Source organism: Podarcis liolepis (assembly GCF_965112155.1).
Source record: "Podarcis liolepis genome assembly, chromosome: 4".
In the NCBI taxonomy this organism is placed as follows: domain Eukaryota; kingdom Metazoa; phylum Chordata; class Lepidosauria; order Squamata; family Lacertidae; genus Podarcis; species Podarcis liolepis.
The window spans coordinates 71,379,322-71,399,073 of record NC_139558.1 but is presented as its reverse complement, the minus strand read 5'-3'; positions in this window follow the sequence as shown (position 1 = coordinate 71,399,073).

Genomic DNA, 19,752 nt, shown 5'->3' with positions numbered 1-19,752 from the left:
ATGCCAAAATACTGGCACACATTCTTGTCAGTCCGAAATGAAAGAAAAGAAAAGAAAAGAAAAGAAAAGAAAAGAAAAGAAAAGAAAAGAAAAGAAAAGAAAAAGCATGGGCCTTTCAATGAACAGGGAACACAGTGCATGTTGCCCCTCATCGCTCATCACTTCAGCAGCTCTGATGCATACTATGAAAAAGGCAGGAAAATTGCCACATAAAACTCCCACAATTTTCCAAGTTAAGGGGGCTGCAAATGGATTTTTTTTGGGGGGATCACATAAAATCATAGCATTGTAGCACTGGAAGAGACCACTCATCAATTCTTAGAGGTCTGGTTGCCTCATCACTTTAAATTATGTGGAAAACCCTATAATTTTTAGTTCTTTGTTTTACGTTTGTTCAGTCTTTTGGTCATAAATCCCATTCCATTCATTTAGTGCGTCTTCTGTGGATTCAGCTTAATACAGAAGGTCTAGGGGCCACTAGGGGGCGCATCGGAAGATGGCTGACAATAACATCTCTCCGACCCACACGAGGTAATTTGGAGGCTATGATGCGGGTAATTAGCCTCCTTACCCCCCCCAGGATGGTGGGGGGGGGCTGCCCTTGCCTGCTGTGCCCTACACCACCCCCGAATTTGTGGGGGTGGGGGTACTAGGCACAAAGCCCTCCTGTGGGATTCCGGCACTCCTGGACGCCATCCCTGATCCGCACCACTAGCTGCAAGAACTTCAAAAGAAACAATTTGGATGAAGCTAATTGCACATATTTCAAGGAAGGAGGGGGAGTAAAGACTGCTAACAGAAGAGATCTCTGATAAAACAAGACAAGAATAAATCATGAGAAGATACGCCAAGATACGGTATGGCAAATGACTGATGGGGGAGGGGGGGAAAACTTTCCTTTCTTTCCTTATGTGATTAAACAAGAATCACCTCTCCCCACAAGTCAGAAATGTCGTTTTAAGGACTTAAGCTGTGGATTTAAGACTGTGTGGAGATAAACTTTCGAACCAAGGCATGTTTTGAGAAGAGCGTGGAATGTACAAGAGCTCTGGAATGACGCAGTTAAAAATGCCGTCGCCATATTGGGAAGTTCTGTCGGAGGTCTTGAGTCTGGGAGGAGAAATAGAGAAATAGAGCTGCTTTTATATTGTGGGTGAAACTCCTCAGAGGGACTTAAGAGCGACAGTTTTGCGAGATAATGATGGAAAGAGCGATGTTATCTATGAAGGTGATGATATATGGAAACCATCTCGATTTGAGGATTGGAAGAACGGAAAAATTCACACAGGATTAATATTGGTGTTTATCGGCTTAAGGAGACTATCAGAAGAGATCATAAAGAAAAAAGAGAAAATATATGAACAAGATGTGATGTGGAAACAGCAAGATAAGACTGGATAGAATTATGAACTCTGTTTGGACTGATTTGGTCTGATTTGGACATTAACGCAGTAGCAAGAAGATGATCAGAATCCCCCTTCGGATCTTGAAATATGGGTCCCCCCAACAAAATTTAAAATTCGGCTTTGAAATTCGAAACTTATGTGATGTGATTTGATTTGATTTGATTGGCCGGTTAATAAAAATTATTAAAAAAAATAAATACAGAAGGTCTAAGCTAAGCTCCATCCTGGGGGAATCTGTTAATGTTTAATTCATCAGATGTGTATCTCCTGGCTATTGTAACAAAGAAAATGAATCTAAGTATCTTTCTTGGGACTGTTGAGGCCACATGAATGCTATTACAAGAGAAGTTCACTGCCTTTGACAATTTTAGCACAATAAGGAACATATGTGATATTTAGCACCTCTGTTTATTGCTTTGACCTACAAGACCTGAGGCCTACTCAAAACATCTAAGCATACAACTCTGAGACATATATGGCAGTGGGCACTCTTACTATCCAGCTGTTTTGTGATATCTAATATTAATAGTGAGATACTAATGGTGCTTCCAAATGGGCTTAATATTCTAAATATGTCAGTGAGATATTGTAGACAGGTTATTGGCAACAAGTGTTTTATCCTATTGTTGAATTTTCACCAGAAGGGATAATTCTGAATTGGGATGGGTCAGGGTGGATCTAGGCTGGCATTTTGATGACAACTCTGCTGTGTGTATGCTGCAAAAACCTTCCATGCATGAGAAGAACTCAACTGGAAGCACTCTAAGAAGCATGGACAGATCAAGATTCTGACTTTATTTAACTGGAACATTTTTAAAAACTGTGGCAGAGACAGAAAGCTTTGGTTCAGCATCATGCAGGCCTCATTGTGCATTCCTGGTCAGTCAGCAATTAAACAATGTCAAAGTGTGGCCATATTACAATGGGGTCTTAGTTATCTTCCTACTTGCCCTACCACCCAGTGAGCCACTGCTGGAAATACAAATGTATTTATACACTCCATAGTCCCATCAAACACACACACACACACACACAGAGAGAGAGAGAGAGAGAGAGAGAGAGAGATTGCTCCAATAAAGGCCACCTCACTTAAATTTAAATTTGCATGATAACTCACATGTTCAAGGTGGGGAAAGTGATCAGGAGAGACTTAGATTGTTTGGGTGAAGTTTTATCTCCATTAATACTCTTACCCTCTAATCCTTCACTTATCCTTTTCAGCTTGTTGTGGGGATTACCAGAAGCACATTGATGTAGAAGAGGAGATCTACTTTTATGTTTAAGTGGGATAATAAATAAAAGCATTACCAAATAGTCTGAAGGACCAACTACAAGGTAGGTGTGGGTTTTGAAGAAAAAATCTGTTGTCATCACATGTGATTTGGGCATCCTCCAGTGATGGAGTACAGAATGTGATTAGGCAGTTAGGTAATGTGGGAAAGTATAATGCTTGCAACTGTGGGAGAGAAAACATAGACCTTTGTGTGTTGTGTGCAGAAGTGAAGGAGATTTTTGGCTAACAGAGATGCAGAAAGCTATTAGGCATCAGATACAGATCAATGTCATGGGAAGGGAGAAGAAAATGAAGGATGAGATTTAAGTTCCTTCTAAATGTGGGGACAATCAGATACAGTGGTACCTCAGGTTAAGAACTTAATTTGTTTGGAGGTCCGTTCTTAACCTGAAACTGTTCTTAACCTGGGGTACCACTTTAGTTAACGGTGACTCCTGCTGCCGCCACACCGCCACCACACAATTTCTGTTCTCATCCTGAAGCAAAGTTCTTAACCTGAGGTACTATTTCTGGGTTAGAGGAGTCTGTAACCTGAAGCATCTGTAACCCAAGGTACCACTGTATTGCCAAAATATCATATATAGCCCTGTGACCTAATGTCTCTTACAACAAAATAGTGACATATTCTCCAGAAACAGAATTACTGTGGTTCAGAATCCAACTTCATCTTCCAGAGAGAAACATGAACCATTATACTTGGAGTACAAATTGGGAGGAAGGAAACAGGAGGAATACTGAAATCGATGGCACCAGAGACCATCTGTTCCATATTCCACGCTCCTAAGAGAATAAGAGCAAATAGGCTTGGCAAATTGCTATGTAACTTAATCAAGGAGGTGTCTTCATTAACTGTTCTTCAGCTACTTCCTGGAAAGAGAGACTGTAACATTATCACCATCACTCTTCACCATAATCATATATACTGTTTTTGGATATTACTATATAAATAAGTATACACTTGCTCTTAACATTATTGAGTAAGAGAATTATATTTGAGCCTTATAAAAAGGTAGCACTTTTGGAGGGGAGAGAAAGGTTTCCTCACTGATGAGTGTGGATCTCATGCAGTCAAGGGCTAACAACTATTTGTGGTTCTGCTTTAAGAGACCTGCTCGATGAAGGCAGGGAAGCATTTGTATTCTGTGCAGTGTACAGTGCAGCTATATTACCCCTATTTGCTCAGTTACAAGCAACTTTGGAGGAAGAGGGGAAGATAATGTCACCTTTGATGCTGCCTTCACCTCTGAGCATTGATTTGCAGAGTGCACTTCCCTGCAGCTTGCTTAGATTTGAGATTTAGAAAAGAAAGGGAATCTGTTAATTGCCTTTAATTGGATGTGTCTTGAGATGAACAGTGTTTCAAAGATTCTTATAATACAAAGTTGTCAGTAAAGAGTATTTGTGCTTCAAGTAAAAGCTGGATTCTTTTCTTTTGCAATGTACTGTAAGCCACCATCAAGATCAGATTTACTTAATAATGTGATTCTTAACTCTCTCGTAGAAGAAGTAGAATCAAGAGCTTTTATGAGCAAGCAATGGAGAATCACCACGATCCCGCATGATTATCCTCATTGGATCTGACAGAATGAAAGAGAATACTCCCTTAAGTCATGATGTTCACATTTCCCCTGTGATGCTCATAGCAGATGCCTCCAATTTCAGGATAAGAGCAGCAACTATCAGGCAGAGCATTTTAGTCTTAGTTATCTACAGTTCCATGATACAAAACATCAGGGCTATAAAAGCCAGAGCCCTACTTAAGCATGGAACTTACTGTGATACTAATCTCTCTCATTGGATGAATTCCCTGCTTAAGCTATTTTTACTTGTTCATAGTCCAGATTTCACACGTGTGAAGTAGCCCATGTTTCACATTTACCATGAAGAATAGTTAAAATTGGGTTTTTTAAAAATAAAAATAAAAAAATAAAATAGAATGGACTCATACAGTCCATTATTTAACATAATGAACTTCTTTCCATGAGTGCATTGTGTGCATTCCAGAGTGGGGGGAAATAGCAGTGAATTGTTTTCTTGCGCCAAACCTCACTTGATTGCATTTCATCAAAATGCATTTTTTGCCTTGACTTTTGGTTTCAGCAAATAAGGTGTTGACTCTGATCTCTCTTTCTCTTTCTGAGCCCATACTATTATCTCTTCGCCAGGCCTCCCATTCTGCAGGAGAACTCTATGGCAGGAGCCTCGTGGAAATAGAGCTGTAGAGAACTAATGGATATAAGGATAGAGAGGGGTGTGTGTGTAAGAGCAGAAATTACATATTGGGGGAAGAAATAAAGAAGCAGTTATAACCTGCTAGGATTCAACAAGCCAGAAGTTTATTAAAGGAAGATGGTGGAACACACTAGCTTGTTATTGCAGTGCTTCTATGCCTTTGGAAACTGTTTGATGAACAGGAGCAGATAAAGCATTTTTGCTCAGCAACAGCAGCACATAATATTCATCAATACAGGTAGAATCATCCACAAAACTCAGGGTTGAGATTTAGCAGTGTCAGCAAGTCTTGCAACCCCCCCCCCATCAATTGTTCTCTGGAAAGGATTTCAGGGGAGAGAGTGGCCACCTCAGGGCTTTTCCCACCTAGACTACTTTTTATACCAGCCACACCCTTGGGAGATCAACTACTATGTAGCAAGCATCCTAATGTGTTTTCAATATGTTAATATTCATTGTGTGTTTTTTTACAAAAATATGTCATTGAATATTACTTGTAACATTCTGAAAAGTGGGATAGAAATAACTGAAGTGAACAAATAAACAAACAGTGCAGAGGTAGTGACTATTCATAAAACAACAAGAACAACCTTTCCTTTTGTGGTTCCCAGCTAGGAGAAATGGGGTGAGTTAGGTTCCATGCTGGAGATGCCTGCAACCCTTGATAGTTGTATGATGCCTTCATAACTACAGACAGCACTGTCAATCAAGAGCTGTCAGCCTTCTGAGTAACCTGTCTTTCCCAACCTCAAGCAAGATGGCCTTTGCTTGGAACTTTCTCATACTCCATCTCTAGATGATGCTTTTCCTATGTCCATATTGGCCCTTCTGGGAAAAGAAGAAAAGTTGTGACAAAAGAGCAAAACACATAAATGTTCAACAGCCAAAGTCACATAACCAATAATTTTGGATGGGCGTCTGCGAAGGTGTCTTTTTAAAAGGTGACTTAAAGGTAGGTTGTGTGATATAAAGTACACTGAGTGCTTTGCAATTATGGAGCTATTGATTTTATCAGGACATGTTTCTCTGCACACTTGTTTTAAAATCACCCTTAACTATTTAAGTCATCCAAGTGGATTAGGAGGAGGAAATAGAAGCGTTGACTTTGTTTCTCAGTTATTTTATAGAATCATGGAATTATGGAGTTGGAAGGGACTCCAAGGGTCATCTAGTTCAACCCCTGCAATGCAGGAATCTCAACTAAAGCATCCATGACTGATGACCATACAACCTCTGCTTAAAAACCACCAATGAAGGAGTGTTCAACCACCAATGAAGGAGGGAGCTCAAACCACTGTCGAACAGCTCTTATTTCATTGATTGGTTTCTCCCTATTGGTGAGGACCAAGTCCAGGATAGATGAGCCCCTGTGTTGCTTCTTCCACCTTCTGGGAAATGATATTGCCAGAGAGGCACTTGAGGAATTTCTCGGCAGAGTTTGAGTTCCAACAGATATTTGGGTAGCTGAATTCTTCCTATACAACTATCTCTCTGATCTTTGAATGTTTGGTAATCTTCTGTAGGAAGGCATCATCTAAGTCTTCAGTCTGGCTTGGAGATCTATAGCAGACACCCACAGTAAGGTCACTTTTGTTTCCCTCTCCTACAATTTTTACCCATATACTCCATCTGCCTTCCATTCTCCAGGTCACAGATCGCTTCACAAGTGTACATATGCTTTACATATAATGCTGCTGCTCCTCGCTTTGCAGTTTGGTCCTTTTGCATAGCTTATACCCTTCAATTTCTACATTCCACTTGTGAGTCTCATCCCACCAGGTTTCAGTAATGCTTATCAGGTCATATTCGCCACGCTTTGTGCTCCAATTTGTCTTGCTTGTTCTATACAAATACTCTGTGCATTAGTATAGAAACAACTGTAACCATGTGCCTTTCCCTTCAGCTGCTTTCTCTTCTTGTAGTTTCCTGCCCTTTAGCAGGATTCTGTGTCACCACCTCAGATGCATCAATGAAGCTATTATCCCCAGTACCACGTGTTTCCCCGTCACCTGTAATATTGTCTCCCTCTCCTCTATTTTCAGTTTAAAGTTCTCATGATCGTGTCTGTGAGAACCTTAGCAAGCACACTTTTGTCAACCACTGTGAAGTATAACCCATCTCTTGCCAGAAGTTCTTCCTCAAGAAAGTGGAGACTATGGTCCAAGAAGCCAAACCTTTTCTGACAGCACCACCTTTGCAGCCAGTGGTTTACTTCCAATATCTTCCTCTCCTTCATAACTTTCATCAGGAAACAGCAATGAAAAAAACCCACCTGTTTCCCAAGTCCCTTCAGCTTCCTACCCAGATTCTCATCCGTCATTTCTGCTTCGTTAGCACAAGGGGGGTGGAGCAAGATACATTCTGGGATATCATATGAACATTCATATTATGATAGAAATATCCCCAGCATTTTAAAAGAATTGACAAGCAACAAATCTGAATAAAGAGATCTCATAATTGATCATGGTGGAGTCCTCTGACCCCAATTTGTTCCTGGAGTAAACATGTAATGTGAAAACACTAAGTGGTGAATTATGAAAGGCACAATATCAGAACACCGGATGTAGGCGTGGTGAATGGAACAATGGGGGTCTTTTGGTGTATCACAGAACTTAAAAAGAAACCACCTTTATTAGAAGATTGGCTGGATATCAGGAGAAGAGAATATCAAACATACTGCAAAGTTACTCAGTAGTAGAAGAACTTGCAGAGAGGAACAGTATGTCTTAGTTAAAACAGGGTACCTGTAGAGATTAGACTGTGACCGTTTGAGCCTTTGTACAACAAAAGTTCTATTCCTTTTCTCCGAGTCTGTATGATCTTCCCTTTTATCCCAAACACAAAGGGCATAAATGTAATTGGGCTCTGTATTCTCCTGTGTATTTGTGAAGTCATAGAGGTAGCATTACAGAATGAGTTGGATTTGGCACCATTTTAAGCAAAGTAGACACAATCAATGGAGGTTAGCTGTAAAAATACCTGATATCTGCCATTTTTCTATGGATCCATTATTTCATTTTTACCTTCAGAAAGCTACTACAGTAGCTTTTAGAATGCTGTGTGTGTGTGTCTCGCACACACGGAACCTGCTCTATCACTGAGCCATGGCTATGGTCTAGAAGGAAACCTGGATCAGACCATGCAGGTGTTTGACTGCTGATTGGCATAGAGGTGAGCTGTTAACATAAGTAACATAAGTAGATCTACTGAGTGCTTGTGTATTCACTAGCCACACCCCTCCATGGCACTGTTTTTTCTGTCCCTGATCCAGGTGCTCAATGCACCACAGGACCCTCTCATTTCAATCTCAGTCAGGATCAGTAGCCTCTTCAAACCGGTTGGACATCCTTGCAAGATGCCGCTGGATTATATTCTGTACATTTTTTGTGGTTGCTATGAGAACCTTTTGGATTCTGATGCCTCTCTCCACCATAGTGCAGCTCCAAAATTTGTTGAATCCTGACATTCAGATGTGAATATTGAAAATCCCAGATAATTTTTGTGAATGTCAAAAAAACCAAAACAAATATATACTGGTGAATCCCGACATCTGCTAAATGTGATTGTCAACATGTAGGGATTGTGGTTTTCAGTTAAAGCTGATTTTATCAAATTCACACTTTCTGAAACAATATTAGAATTGAATCACAGCCATCTTTAAAAATTCACACTTTCAGAGCTTTGTGATACTGTTCTCCAACCAATGCTTACAAAAATGCATATGTTAGGAAAATTGTGTATAAAAATGAATACATTTTTGAATATAACATACAAAATACATTATATCAGGACAGTTTTCTTGCAAAAATGCATACAACAGTCAAAACAGTATACAAAAATGTGTTTATCAGGAGGAAATTGCCCTAAAATGTTGAATAATTCTTCATGAGGATTAGTTTTAAAACAAATTTATAGATTGCTGCAAAAATTCAGATAATTGAATTTAAGGCTAGAAAAAGGAAAAACAGAGACCCAAAAGTATCAAATGCTTCCATACCTAGATGCATGTCTCAAAAATCTGAAAAAAACCTACTTTCAAACATTCACATGTTAATGCCAACATCCCCCAAATTCTGGACATTCACTATCAGTCTTCTCCTTCCCCCTGAGTCTCAGATCAGCTATAGCAGGGTGCCATTATGTTCACACTTGGAGAAGGAGAGCAGCTTGGTGCCAGCATATAAACACATGCTACAACCACACACTGAGTAATGCAGGGACAGGGTTTATATAGGACTTTATAAGGCAAGCATCTGCCCAGCCTTGTGACACTACAGGAACAACTGGTTGCATAAAGGGCTGAATAGGATTTTTATTTTTTCTCTCAGCCAAATTGGTGAAGAGAGTTGTTTTTATTTATTTATTGGTTTCTGGCCTACTCTACTGTTCATCGCTGTGGCTCTGGCATGTAGTTCAGGATATGGTGTCTTAAACAGAACAGGCAAATAAGACTGAGAAGCAGAGGCACTGGTGAGCACCTGGAGACACCAAAAAGATGAGAAGGGATTCCCTAAACCAGGTGGGGGAACCTTTGGCTCTCCAGACATTACCCAACTACAACTCCCATCAGCCCCATCAAGCATGGCCTATTGCCAGGTATAATGGGAGTTGTAGTCCAACAATATCTGGTGGGCCAAAGGTTCCCATAGGTGCCCTAAACCAGTGTTCCCCAACCTTGGGCCTCCAGCTGTTTTTGGACTACAACTCCCATCATCCCTCGCTAGCAAGATCAGTGATCAAGGATGATGGGAATTGTAGTCCAAAAACAGCTGGAGGCCCAAGGTTGGGGAACACTGCCCTAAACCTTGGAACCTGAAGAGGAAATCATTTGTGGCTAGTCTGGCTCAGAGTCTTTGGGATGGTAGTGGCCTCTGTGGCCAGATGAGATTAAAGTAATTTTTTGACTCAGGGTAGGCAGAGATTTGCACCCAGAGCAGGGTTGGATTTGGGCTTGGGGAAAAGTGAGATTTGCCCTCATCAATCAAGACAGTGGAATGGGCATGTCAAATTCCAAGCATGGTCACCAAACAGAAACAAACCCAGAGATATAAGAATGAGTGCTTGCAAAACCTACCCTATTATCACTTGTTAAGCACATTTGCTCTGTCACATGCAACAAAGTCCTGCTTTCCTGAAAACATTTTCTTATTCTATTTGGGGCATCTGCAACCAGAAGGAGCTCCTATAGCTCTGAAAAGGTGATGGTCTGTACATGACAACAGCCTGCTAAGCGTGAAGAGACAGTGTGAGGGAGTTATTAGCTTCCATGGGGAAACTGTTCAAACATTTAATTACACTAAAAATATACACAATAAACAAGTCTATTTTATTTTATTTTTCTGGAGCCAAACATAGTAAAAAGCCCTAAAGGGGAAATATAGGGTTGTGTTCCCCCGCCCTTGTACTTCACAACTACAGTGGCAATTTATGTTCATCTAGTGTCTTTCATACCAGAAGTACAATATCATAAAACACTTTACAGTCTGTTTATCAATACAATAAACAGAGAATATTGCTCAATTTACTTTATTAGAACTTGAGGAAAGATACAAAAATAAAACCAGCCCTGTGTGATGGTGTTACTCAGCAACAGAAGACCTGAAAAAGGAGCAGTTGCATCTTGCTAGGTTTAAGACAGCAGAAGGGAAAGATGTAGTAATGGGCAAGGACTTTTTCAGAAATCCTGCTCAACATGTCTGTGGAATCCCAAAGAATGTGGCCCAGTCTTAACAAAGCACAGATACGAAAACACAGACAAGCTTATTATTGGTGCAATTGTCACAATGTCCTAAGTTATGGCCCCAGAAGGATGCAGCAATATAACAGGATTATTTTCATGCCTGAATTCTACCCAGTTTTGTGGAAGTGACTTGGTGAATCCCTTATTCCATTGTAAAGGGGATCTGGAATCTTCTCACTATAAAGTTTCTTTGAGGTTTAGTTGCATAGCATTTATCACCTTCTACGGTTCCTTAGTTCCCTCCCCCAGAGTATATCCAGTGAGTGAAACTGCGTAGTTGTTCCAATCACAGACCTCTATTTTAGAAGTTCCCCACCTCAAGTTTGCATCTTCATAGCTTTCCTTGCTTCCTCTGAGGTTGTGGTGAGACTCTATCACTTGCTGCTACCATTGCTAGCCTCTCTCCCACCATCCCATCTTGTGTCTTATACCATGGTGGCTTGTGTCCATTGGGACAGGTAGGGTGGAAGGCAGGGAAGTCAACAGTAGGTGGAAGAAGAGCCAATGATAAGCAGAACCAACTAATTCCAATCTTGGCCCCATCCTCCTTCCCACTGAGTTCTACGAAGGCAACACTGAAGCTAAGCAGGGAAAGACTGAGAGCCATCCCCACCCCTTGATTGGTTGTAAGAAAGAAGATAGGCAGATGAGGGCCATCTGAGGGCAGATTGAGCCTGGTAGGGCAGTGCCCCACTCACCTGGTTTGCAACCAGCCATGTCTGATCTAGTGAGGCGCAGCAACCAGAGCTGCCTTCTGCTACTTCCCAACAGTATTCTTCACTAATTTATGTGGACCCTTGGGATCTTTTGATGAGTTAACACCATGGAGGTGGAGCGGCTCTGTGTTTGGTGTGGAGAGAACAATCTGGCTATTAATACGGCTAAGACCAAGGAATTGGTGGTGGATTACAGGAAAAAAAAGGCGGACATTCAGCCCTTGTATATCAACGGGGAACGGGTGGAGAGGGTGGCGGAATTCAGGTTTTTGGGAGTGACTATGGATCAGGGCATGACTTGGAGCGCAAATACCACTGCTCTGGTGAAGAAGGCCCAGCAGAGAATTTATTTCCTCAGACTTTTAAAAAAGAACAATCTGAGTGAGAGACTGCTGGTGTCCTTCTACCGAGGCTCCATAGAGAGCATACTTACATACTGTATTTGTGCTTGGTTCTCCAGTTGTACAGCTAGGGAGAGGAAGGTGCTCCAGAAGGTCATAACCACAGCCCAAAGGATTATTGGTCACCCTCTCCCACCTTTGGAAGAACTGTACGGTTCCCGTTGCCTTAGGAAAGCAAACAACATCCTGCAGGATCCATCTCACCCGGGATACAGTCTGTTTGCACTACTGCCTTCTGGCAGGAGGTATAGAAACATCAAGTCAAGGACAAATAGACTGAAAAACAGTTTCTATCCAAGAGCTGTGGCCTTTTTGAATGCTGTAACTCGATAGTGAGACCTGGGAGTTTTTGGGGGTGGGTGTGGGTGTGGTTGGAAGGTGGTTTGTTTGGTTGTTGTTGTTGTTTTGCTTTTGTTGTTTTTAAGGGATGGCATCCAATTTCGTTGCACTTGTGCAATGTTGCACTAGTGTAATGACAATAAAGAATCTATCTATCTATCTATCTATCTATCTATCTATCTATCTATCATCTATCTATCATAGTGAGGAAGACACAAAGATAACAAGGTTTTGCAGAAGGCATACAAAATATCATTTGTGTGACCTTTCTACTTTGTGGCTATCACCGCCTCCCACACCAAATGGCTGAATTTAGTACCTTAATTAGTATCCAACTACTTGGGAGAACTGAGCAGAATCACTGTGTGTTTCGATTTTTTTACCATCCAAGTCTGCATGTTAGATGAGGGAGAACCCTTTGTGGAACAGCTAAGCAAACTGCATGAAAATCCGAGGTATTTCTCTGCATTTTGTACAAGTCTTGGACACCAATTATAGCTCAGATATAGCTGTGCAAACCCCCCAAAGGCTAGCATTGATTCTTTCTGAGCTGCAATTAGTGTCCAGGAATTGGATGGAAAATTAATTCTGAGGGGCAACTCAAAAGAACACCAGAAAATCGAGGCAGTTTTTGACTATATTGAAACTGAAACTAAATAGTATGTTTTGGCCCAGATCTATAATTTAGTATGAACGACGGGGTTCCCTTGTCTTTTTTTCTTTTTTTCTTTTTGGAATTGTTCCAAGATTCTGACATCTTTTGGATCCATTCCAGATCTCTTTGGAATGATGTGTTGAAATGCTGAAAGGGGTCTGAACCAGGGAAGTCTACACATGCCTAGCAGATGGATGTCTGGGGCAGGACTAAGGAAACACTATTGGTGGTATTGGTGATAGGGCAACTGGTGGAACTCTGCTAAAGGAAGCTTCTGTGTTGATGCGGGATCTTCTAGGAGCAATGTGGGGGGATGCTGGCTGCCAGCCTCAATGATTGCTGCCTAAACAAGTGTTACAGTAGATGAAGAACACAGGGGACCCACCTTACTCAGGCAAGTAACTGAAGAGATAAATAAGCTTTCTTGTTCATGACAAATTAGTATAGGATAAGTTAGAGAATCTGCTCTAACAACTTCTGGTTTTTTGATGGGGTTCTTACTTCACACTAGCAGTTTAAATGATAAACTTAACTTTTAATTAAGAATGCAAACATTCTTGTAAAAGAAGAGCTAAGGTTACATTTCAGCTGGATGCAGGTCTTTTATTAATTTGCAAAGCATTTGAGCTATGCAGTGAGAAGTAACTGCCACTAAGTTCAATTGAGCTTATTCCTGAGAAACTACATAAGACTGCAGCCATGTTGATTCTAATGAATTGGGTTTGGGGGTATGGACTGCTGTCTTTAGCTTGTGTATTTATATATAATGGATTCCCACAATTTTGACTCATCTTTGAGTGTGTGACTACAGTCACTGTCATGATTAGATCCTGTACTTCAAAATAGACCAATGGCCACTACCATGGAAAAGGCAGCAGGTTTTTGTATTTTAAAAAAAGAAATCTGAGGAAGTACTATAGTGAAAGAGGCAGGCCTGTTTCAACCTTCTGTTCAGCCTAAATCCCTCCCTCCAAATTTTAGCTAAAGGTTCACGTTTGCGTCAGTTTTATATTAACAATTGTTGAGATTGAAAATATTATCACATTGCACATGGCATCCATTTGGTGCTGGCCTTTCATTGCAGCTGAACTGGTGTTTTCTTCCAACTTTTCCCCACAACCAAACATGCAAGTTTTCTACTGAAACATTGTTTATTCTAAATTTTTCTATTTAGTCCTCTGAAGTGCAGCATTTTGCAGGATCTAGCAGAGAAGACATCAAAAATATGTTGCAAGAACTAGAAACTAAGTTGAGCACTGTTTGTGCTTATTTCAATCATTTAATTGAACTGTCAGGTTGGAATTGCTGGGACAGCACTATGTATAAATAGAATTCACAGGGGAAATTGTTATTTTCATTTGTCATGGGGTGTTTATTTCTTCAAAAGCCACCTCGGTGCTAATCTAACTTTAGTGGTCTCAAACTTGTTTACAGCAACGTGTGTGGGATCCGAAACACGCTAGATTTATTCAAAAATATAAACAAAACTGAATTTCTGTTTATCATTCTCATCTTTATAGATTTTGCTGACTACCACCATGTCTCAAAGCATGAAGCTCATAAAGGAGACTTGAACATAACAATGCATGATGAGTTAGGGTGCTAAAAATTCAGTAACAAGTGTAGTATCATTTTTCAGGGCACAGTTTATACTAAAGATGAGCAAGCTCTGTTGGAATAAAGGTTTACAATAGTGAATATGTATATATATTTCAGATCTTCTTAGTCAGGAGCTGAGTTCATCTGCCTCAGATTATCTCCTTGGTGACCAACAACTTTAAAAAACAAAAAACAGCTTTCCAAGGTGCCTTGTACAATATCCTTATTACATTTGGTGAGTGGTTTTAACATCACTGCCTGCTTTATTTTCAAACAGAAAAGCAAGGACTTAAAACCCACATTGAAGACATCCATCCTATTCCCATACAAGATGTAAAAGGCCAGTTCTGGTTGTGTGGTGGTGTAGAAATGGCATTTTGCATGTGCTTAACGACAATGTGTGCTTTCTTATTTCTACATAAAAATTTCCAAAGGAGGGGCTATATCAGTCCCTTGCAGCAAAACCAACTAACAGTGTTGTGGAACTTTAAAATCCAGCACATATATTATGGCATGGACTTTTGTGGTCTGCATGCAGTGTACTTAATCAGATGTATGAAGTGTTTTCCTGAGTTGCATACCTGGTGGTGTGGTGGGGATTGTAAACAATGAGGGACCGAAATGCAGCAAAGTTCAAACGATGATAATTATGTTATTAGCAGAGGGCATTCGGTTGGCAATGCAGATATCCTGGCATTTATCTAATGGGGGGGGTCCATTGTGTCAATTCAATCCACCAGTCACAACACTGAACCTTCTGAGGCATTGTTATTCAGTGGTTCCCACTGCTTGGAATTCTTTTTGTTCAAGAAAGGGGGGAGGCTTACGGTCAGTTACAGAGTGTCCTGGGAGGATGAAATATTCTGCCCAGAGTGGCTAGAGAAACCCAGCCAGACGGGCAGGGTATAAATAATAAAAATATTGTTAATTATTATTATTCATTATTATCCCCAGAAGTTTATCTATATTGCCATTTCGAAAGTCAAATTTGTTTCTCAGCTCAAAGCAAATGAAGGGACACATACCTGACATAAGACATGGCAATATTTAAAAAAATCAGGAGAGAGATAACATTGTACAGTGGTACCTCGGGTTAAGTACTTAATTCGTTCCGGAGGTCCGTTCTTAACCTGAAAATGTTCTTAACCTGAAGCATCACTTTAGCTAATGGGGCCTCCAGCTGCTGCTGCGCCGCCGGAGCATGATTTCTGTTCTCATCCTGAAGCAAAGTTCTTAACCCGAGGTACTATTTCTGGGTTAGTGGAGTCTGTAACCTGAAGCGTATGTAACCAGAAGCGTATGTAACCCAAGGTACCACTGTAATGGATTGAGATACTGCTTCCAGAATCTAAGGTTGTTTACTATTCAATATGTTGTGGAGGGCAGATGCGGAGAACCTCTCACCAGAAGACTGAGCATGGTCCCTGGGGCTACTCTATCCAGTTCTTGAGTCTCTCTCCTGTTCCATACCCACACCCTTGTTCCATACCCTTCTTGAATGCTTTTGGCTGATGGAATGTATCTCTGATCGTGCCTATTGCTTGTCTCAATAGACAGATGGGTGATGCTGGTGGCAGGTAGAAACCTTTGCCTTTTGCCTGGTTGGAACGTAGCCTTCTGTACAAAGATAAGAATAAAGTCTGTTGCTTCCCTCACTTTTGTTTCTGGCTCCACCTACCACAAGCATGCAGACACCAGAAGGTTGGGGTGGCATTCTGGCATACAATTCTTCCCTGCCATTTTTGCGGATGAATCATGGCGGAACAGAAGCACGAATGGTGCTGGTGGCATATCTGATAATGTATGCTTTGGTGTCACACCGTGTCCCCTGGTGAGAATGAAATTTAGCATGATATGTGGCATATTGACCAAGAAATCACAGCTCCATAATGCAATAGTGCAGAGTAAAGGGAGCATTAGAAACCAGGAATGAAATGCTAGCATGTTAACCAGAAAAGCTAATGCATTAATTCCCACATCTGAAAGCACCTTGGGTGATGGACAGCCTGATCTGGTATCAGTTCCCTATATTTATCTGTGCAAGTCATTTGCTCAGGGAAGAGGAGGAGGAGGAGGAGAAAGGGAAGATATTAGTTGAAACTACACATCAATATCTCTCAAGAGGACTTCTGGACCAGGGCTTATGTTTTGTTTTGCTTCTTAGAGTTAAATAAAAGAATGTGTGTGCCTGGAGGTGGCATTTTCACAGAGGAGTACACACATACACATAAATAAATGCACAAATACACACTAATGTATAAAATGCGTAACCACATACAAATATTTGAATAAAAATCTGAGGAGGAGTGAACACTGATTTGAAAAGAAGAAGACAGATTTGAAAAGAAGAAGACAGAATATTCTAAAGGAGCATCTTAAGAATAGGCCAACATCAATCAAACATTAAAAGACTGATAAAAGAGTGGAAATTGTTTAGAAGGCTATTAAAGAACAACAATTCTACCACTGAACTGCATCAAAGCAGGAAACGACAGATTAATACACAGGAACAAAGACTCCATCATAGCAAGGGAGTGGGAGGAACTTCTAACAAGAAAGAGAAGGCTGTGAAGTGCCTGCTTCTATTTAATCTGTGACACGGTATGGGAGAAACAATATTTTCTTTGGCAAATGACACTCAACATCCTAATTCCAGTAAGCCAGAAAATTAGAAGCACAAAAATGACATAAGAAGAGAAGAAGAACAAAACATCAATGAAGAATGGGATTTCCATCAGGGGCTGAGGAGAAACTCAATTTTTATGTTTTTATTCTGTTCATGATAAATTACCTAATTCACATTCCTTGAACCAATATGGGAACTAACACACTGCTGTCATTTGAAATTCATATTTCTCCAAATTTTGTGATGTGGTTTTCCAACCAGTTTCTGGAAATCACAGGAGGGGAGAGGGCTATTGTGCTCAGATCCTGATTCCAATCTTCCCATAGGCATCTGGTTGGCTTGGCCATTATATGAATATGATGCTGGGTCACATGACCCCCTAGACTGATTCAGCAGCCTATGTTCTTAATTCTTCTTCCCTGGGAAGGTGTTGGAACACTTGTCTGGAGACAGTCTGGAAACAGGAGTGGTTTCAAGTGTCCTTGGGCTTATTTTAGCAAAACCTCAATACCACAGTATGTGGAATAACAGCCATCTTAAAGTATTTTTTCTTAGAATTTCACCCTTCAGTACATATCTCACCTTAATAAACCGAGATATGAAATGGAATGCAAATGTCTGTTTATTCATGTTCTGATGAAATATTCCGTCTGATGAAGTTCATGCTGTCCAAACACCAACCCTTACCCACAGTTTTGGCACCAGTTTCTTTTTCTTATTGCAGCATGTTCCCTCTTAGGAGGGCATCTTTTTTGAGATACAGATAATAAAGGGAGGATTTCTGTCTGCTTTGAGCATAAATCAACATTGCTGTAGTACCATGCCAAATATTTGATAGGTCACTGATGGGGATGTGTAAGTTAAATGGAAACGGTGCAGGGATCCAATTTTCACTAAGGACTTATTAAGAGTTATCTGATCAGGGTAGGATTTCAACAGCTGTCTTGTGAGCAGTCAGAGGAGTGTGAAAACCACTGAGCCACTAAATCCCCAGGGCTTGCATGGTGTGTTTTTTATATTATTATTGTTGGCTGCATTGTTTTCAAGATAATGGTAAGGGTGACACTTCAAGTGGGCTCCTGCAATCTGAGCAATATAATTTAATTACAGAGTCTAGATCCTCTTTGTTCTTTCAAACGTGTCTAACAGTATCCCTTTCTCAGCAGCAGATTTGCACATAATAACAGCTTCGTTTTCAGTGCTGGAATACTTTCTAAAGACATAGCCTTCATTTTACCATTGCAATTCTATGCTGCCCTGTCCAATAGCCATGTTATCTTTTCTTTTTCATGTTTTGTCAAAGTGGGTTTTTATTTTTATTTTGTCGCTTAAAAGCCATGCAATAAAATATGAAAGCAGACATTTAACAGCAACAAATTCCTTGCCTTCTTCAAAGTAGCCTGGAAATGATGCCTTATGAGGAATGGCTAAGGGAGCTGGGCATGTTTAGCCTGGAGAAGAGGAGGTTAAGGGGTGATATGATAGCCATGTTCAAATATATAAAAGGATGTCACATAGAGGAGGGAGAAAAGTTGTTTTCTGCTGCTCCAGAGAAGTGGACACGGAGCAATGGATCCAAACTACAAGAAAGAAGATTCCACCTAAACATTAGGAAGAACTTCCTGACAGTAAGAGCTGTTCGACAGTGGAATTTGCTGCCAAGGAGTGTGGTGGAGTCTCCTTCTTTAGAGGTCTTTAAGCAGAGGCTTGACAACCATATGTCAGGAGTGCTCTGATGGTGTTTCCTGCTTGGCAGGGGGTTGGACTCGATGGCCCTTGTGGTCTCTTCCAACTCTATGATTCTATGATTCTAGTTTTCATTCATCCCTGTCACACTATCAAATAGAGTAATAGAACCATAGAACTGCAGAATTGGAAGGGACCCCAAGGGTCAATGCAGGAATCTCAATTAAGCATCCAGGACAGATGACCACCAATCCTCTGCTTAAGAACTTCCAATGAAGCAGAGTCGACCACCTTCTGAGGGAGTCTGTTCTACTGTCAAACAGCTCTTACATTGATAAAGTTATTCCTGATGTTTAATTGGAATCTCCTTGAAGCCATTGATTTGGGTCCTACCCTCTGGAGCGTCTTCCATGTGACAACCCTTAAGATACTTGAAGATGGCTCTTATATCTGTTCTCCATCTCCTCTTTTGAAAGCTATACATACCCAGCTCCCTCAGCTGGTCCTCATAAGGCTTGGCTTCCACACAGCCAGACCCATTTACCCACTCACCTTGGCCTATCATCATCCAAGGAGTAAGACAGAGAGAGAAAAAGGGGTAGAAACTCAGGGCCAAACTAGACACAATGCTAATGGCATGATTTAAATTAACATATCTATGGAAAATTCAGGAACCAGGAAGACCAAAACTTTAATAAGGAATGGGAAAAATGTATAATTTACCTTAAAGACCAGTTGAAAACTGTAGTAACAGTTGTAATGAGAACTATGGACATAATGGAGTTATAAAAAAAAACTTGGATTACTGAAAAAAAGATGCAGTAGAAAAGGTTTAACAACAGAACCCAGGGAGGGGAAGGTGGGAAGTCCAGAGATCTTTTAACTGTGGATATGATGTGGTGTGATTATAATTTTAAATATGAAAAATCAAATAAAATTATTTCAAAAATAAAAAATAAATCTTTTTTTAAAAAATGTACCTAGCAACTTATCAGGATTGGGACCACAGTCTGTAGGGAGGAATCCAGCATTGTGTTCCCTGGGAGGGAAGCTTATCT